Source organism: Zerene cesonia, chromosome 13, assembly GCF_012273895.1.
Source record: "Zerene cesonia ecotype Mississippi chromosome 13, Zerene_cesonia_1.1, whole genome shotgun sequence".
NCBI lineage: Eukaryota > Metazoa > Arthropoda > Insecta > Lepidoptera > Pieridae > Zerene > Zerene cesonia.
In genome coordinates this window covers 5,955,002-5,961,025 of record NC_052114.1, presented here as the reverse complement: position 1 = coordinate 5,961,025, position 6,024 = coordinate 5,955,002, and positions in this window count along the sequence as shown.

Below are 6,024 nucleotides of genomic sequence, written 5' to 3'. Positions count from 1 at the left end.
TATTAATCTACGTATTTGTAAGTTTCAAATAACTTATATTATTTATACGACAAAGCAATTACGTACTCTGTAAAGGTATATAGTAATGTATAAGAAAGATAGCTATCAAACTCATAATTTTTTAAAAGTAATTAAATCACGAAAACAAATAAAATATCAGCACCAATTGTTACAATGAAACTAAACTAAAATCGCTTGAAATTTAAATTCGTATTGTAACAAAATACATTGAAAGCTTGCCGAAAAGACAGAATAAATAAATACTCAGGGATTGCATTTCCAATCAGTTGACGTAGTAGAGTAATCAAAGCACAAGTTAGTGAAAGGAAAACTTTTACATTGGAACCGATCAATTTATGTCCAATTACTTGCAGGTCCACGATTGATTAATTATATACGAGATATTATTGGTACGAGATTGTTTGAATACTTGAATTCTATTCAAAATTATCTTAATATTATACAATATACAATAAGCATGCTTAAGCCATTACTCTTTACTTAGACAATAAATAATATTATGACAGTAATCGTGTGTTGTTTGTCTTTCTTTCGCGGCACAACGGACTAAGGATTTTATAATTATTTTATAAATTTTGTGTCTGGAGATAGGAGGTTCGAGAGTGATATAGGCTATTCGCGGTGAAACATCTCATTCCCACGGAAATTTCCCGTGGTGCGGACAAAACCGAGGGCCAAATGATTGTCATAAAATAAAAACTGTTTATTACGTCGTTGCTAGAACGGTTCTCTTTGTTATATTTATATCATAAATATTAACTCAATAGACTAAAAAATACTACATATAAAACGCTAAAAAGAGTTAAAACGCAATTGCATCTGATTCATTTAGAAGATCGAAAATCAAATATTTCTACTTCTTTTATGTTAAAACTTGATATTTATATCAATTGTTTTGTTGAGGTTAGTGCACTTGTGACAAAAAAGTGGACTGGTTCTTGCCCCATGAGTCTTTGATACCTACGTCTGTGTCTTTATTAGTGTTTCGACTTTGTTGAATCATAGAGCGATTTAAACGACATTGAACTTTCATGTTGACCACAATTATGCTAACGTAAAGATACATATACGATGCTTATATTTCGAGCAAAATGTAACAAATTATAAAGTAGAATATGAACGTAACGTTTATTGAAACAATTGCAGAGACTTTAAAGTATGGGTCAACACCATATTAACAAAAACGCAATACTATAAACTCAGGTATTTATTGTATTATTATAAGGTCATATTATAATGTTTAGCTTTATAAGTACCTAAGTTATTTAAGTAAACGGGTATTAAGTTGTAATATCATGGAGTACAGCTATTTCAACATCCCAAAGGCTGGTTATAAATACTCTATAATTATGTGAGTATACCTATTTCATTTTATCATTTACTATTGTGCCCTGGTACATATATAAAGCCTGGTACATATAAATAACACTCAAAGATTACGTACATGAAAGTGTGAAAAAGTTTTTAATATCAGTCGCGTAGCTCCTGAGATTATCGAAATAGAAAACAAACTCTTCAAATTATGTTATTCATATGGATTAATACTGTTTTAATGGTAATGTTTCATTCAGGTACTCATAAGATATGATATGTGTTGTTACAATATACAATAACAATCTGCGCTGAAATTAAATATTTTTTTTATTAATATAACCGTGTTTTTTATTGGTTGTTAAATATGGTTGTAAATTATTTTTTATGTACAGACGTCTCATCTGATTTTATGTATATTTGCCAATAAAATACTTTAACAAGATGTTATGACTGTTTAGTGGAGCGTTTGTAGTTGATTTTGGTCGTATTCACTTTATATGTTTCTTTTATTTGTATGTAGACAAGTATGCAAAGAAATATGGACTATAATGATGACTCGATGAAAGTGTCTAACGGTTGTTATCCTGAACTGGGAATATATATGTAACACAAGCTTTATTTTATCTTATTAGTCGTATTGTGAAAAATGATAAAGTACTAGAATAGTAGTAAGCAAATACTATTCGCACAGTGGTATTTATTATTTATTTTTCAACTTTTTATCACGGTACGTGCTTTACAATTTTGCATTGCATCCATGTTTCAAATTTAAATAACACTGTATTTTTTTTTAATTAGACTTAGGTTTAAAATATTTAGTGTTTACTCAGAGGTAATTAAGGTTTATTTTAATAGCTTTATTGACGATAATTATTATAATCAAAAGTTGTGTTTGGATTTCGCTTAGCTTTAATTTGGGTTCAGATTGTAAATGTAAAAAGGTCAATTAAAACTTATTGTAGTATAAAAATACATATTCAAAACTAGCTGTCCACTCTGGTTTCACCCGTGGTACGATCGTAGTACTCGGGGATCACGTACCTATCCAACGGTGAAAGGATTTTGAAGTCAGTCCAGCAGTTCCTGAGATTAGTGTGTTCTAACAAAAAAAAAAAAAAAAATAGGCTAACTCTTAAATGTTTTATTCATAGTATAAACATACATAATAGTATTGCTATTTTTATTAATAGGGATCGATTTTAGCAGGTTTATAATATCGATCTTAATACAATGAGACACAAAATGCGGAGGCGTAGCTATATGTAATGGTTATATCATTACTATTGTTGAAATAGAAACGTCTTTATTTGTTTTCTACAGGTTTTCTTTGAAACACAATCTTAATGCAAGATAAACGTTCTTTAAGCATTTCAACTGAAACAAATACAGTGGCGGTAGATTTTTTCTACTTATCAGGCTTTGACGTATTTCAATCGTAAATAGATGTTATTTATGTAGTAATCGTTAACTGTGAGTTAAGCTGCTTGCGATCGATCCATACGATTAAATTTTACAAATAGAAAATAGAACTTAAAATATTATAAAAAATTAAACATTGTATTGTTTTGTTGTTATTACAAATAATATATCATGTTTCCTTTTAATATTTCAAAGAGACATCGAGTAAAAAAGTCACGTTCAATAAGAGGCATGGCTTTTTTAATCCATCATTTCTGTTTTAGCACACCTTTGATTTTATCTTTCTCAGCGCCTGTTAGTGAAACACTGTCGTTATAAAGATATTATTAAAAATGCTTACCAAAATGTAACTGTAAAACGGGTTCGCCTCAGCCCCGAATAGTAAAGGTGCTTGACAATGGCTTAGCGATGTTGTAAAGTTACTTGTGTATGTTATCGGTCATAAAACTGACGTTATAGGCTTTTTCTTATATCTGCGGTAACATTAGGACGGATCAATACCAACTTACGATCAAAAATATGACGTAAATAATTTGGGAATCTACAGCTTAAAGTGAAAGCAAAATATACTAGTTCAATATATATTTTCTTGTGTTAATTGTTACATTTTGTTGTATGTACGGCATACTTAATATATAATCGGGGTTAATGGTTCGAGATATTTAATGAATGTTATTTTATAAAGAACTTCTCTTGTCCGCGACTTCCTCCGTACTTTCACAGGTAATCAAACAACCATAGCGCCATTCATCAGAATTTTTGGAAAGATTAAACACGAATCATACATTGTCTCCGAATTTTATAGGGATGAGAAATATCTAAATGAATCGATATAATAATGTTTCGATAAAAAGTAGCCTATGTCACTCTCTAGACGCTTAACTATCTCCTGCCACAAAAATCATGCCCTAAAATAATTTCGTTGCGACCTGAAAGAACAAATAAACATATTTCCGCATTTAAAATATTAGTAACGAAGTGAGGATACAAGCGAGAATCACATTTTTAAACGCAAGATCAATTTGATGAGTATTTGCGGGGCGAGGACGGGGGGGGGGGAGGTCATGTCCCCTGTGGTCCCCCCTGTGCCGACCGCGCCTATAAAGATTAAGGTGTTTTATCATATCATAAAACATACCATCACATCTTATTCACCAACCCAGTAGGTGTTTAGTTAAAGTACTTTGTGACGAATTTTATGGAAAAAAATTCTGTAAATAAATGGACATAGGAATCTCAAATATCAGATTGATGTTCTATGGCCATAAATGATAATGTTAATATTATATAGTTGCCGATTTTCGCATTCTAGGCAGATGTTGTGAATAATCTCGATCTTTACTACGGTACATTTATGAGGAAATGGTGTTACTTATGTGAGTGTTTACAAAGAAAACAGTGTTTATGAGCTATTTCCTTTTCATATTTGCAGCTTGTTGTATTTTTTATTCTAATGTTATAATTAAATAATTTGGAGTTGTGTGAGTAATCACACAACTGTGAAGTTGTGTGAACAATCAATAAATAAGTAATATTTAAAAACAATATTGAATTTTTTTGTCGCATATCGTAATTTAAAAAACAGATAATCTGTTATTTACTTAAGAATGATCCCTTATTTATCTTTTCTTTATTATATACTAGCTGCGTTACGCGGTTTCACCCGCACAAATGAGTTTTTTTAGAAATCCCAATGAGAAACTGAAATTAAAAGTAGCAGTTTTTCCTTATAAAATCAGCTGTCTGCCAGAGAAAGTCGATTGGTCCAGCCAGAGATTCCGGAACAGATAAACAGACTGACAAAAAATGTAAAAAAAATGTAAGGTTCATGTATCGTGTCTATAACTATACGTATTTAGTAAAGAACAGTTATTTAAATATTAGGATAAGACACCTATTTTATTTATTGGTACGGATGTGAGGTTACTGTAAATTATCATTTTTTTTTTCTTATTCATTATCAATTATGCTAAATTGATACCCATTTCAATTCTAACCAATATTGTTGAAGATTGTCCTATAAGTTTTTAATATTAATGTTCTTTCCAAATCTGAAATTATCGCCAAATTTAAATTAGTCGCTATCACCATCGCGAGTGGCCAACGGGACAGGAGATTTAAAATGCAAATTATCCGATATCCTTTACAAGATAATCATAAATAAGACAGAATTAGTTTTTCTTATAATGGAACCGTTAATATTGAAACCAGCCAGACCGCCGATCCCGTTTCGTGTGTGTATATGCGAAATATTCTACATCACCTTTGCCACCTACTTGGTCGAATGTTAGCTAAATCACATAATTTTATTCGCTTGTCCGATTATATCTTAGGGACAACCATAAAGAGGACAATGCCCATAAACAGTCATCCACAAGTTTGAGTTTTGGCAAGATGAAGTAAATAATGGTTTGGATTTGGACATATGCGGTTAACTAATTGCTTTCGGAGAAATATTGTTAAGGTGTAATTATTTACAAACATGTAAAAGCCAAGTAATTAGGTAGAATTATGCGGCAGAGTTTAATGTTATATAATTTTCAGTCAGCACTTAATGTTGCTCAGGATTATTTAAACACGATAGGTTTGTCACACTAATTTGTTTGTTTGGATGTTTGTCCATCAATCACGCTGAAAATACTGAACGGGCTTTGATGAAATTTGGTATACAGACAGGGTATGAGCTGACTTGGAGGATAGGATACGTTTTTACCCGGATTAAATGCTCTCTTGGGATAATATAGTATAAAGTTGTCACTTCCCGCGTCTGTATCTACGTATGTTTGTATGTATGATTAGGTCTTTAAAACGACGAAGATTTTGATGGGGTTTTTTTTCAAAGATGGAGTGATTCAAAAGGAAGATTTATATGTTTCATAACATCCATTAAAATACTCCGAATTTAACGCATGCAAAGGCGCAAAAACTGGTATTATGTAATTTACAGTCAGCACTTTATGTTGCTCAGGATTTTTTATACTCATAGATTTTATTCAGCATACAAGCGTTATGTTAAGACACAAGGAACATTTGCCTCAAATGACAATTGGAAATTAATAGTTGTTCAGTTATATTTTATGCAAAATTTACAGTTTACAGAATTACAGTTTCTTCGGATGGTAGTAGTAATAAGTATGTTGATGAATAAGACAAAACAAATTGCACGAGATATAACGAAAAATTGCGCCCACCTTAAACCTGCCTTCCATTATACAGAATCAACGTGTATTGAATGACCAGTATTTTTAATCATTTAAAGATAAAGAATAA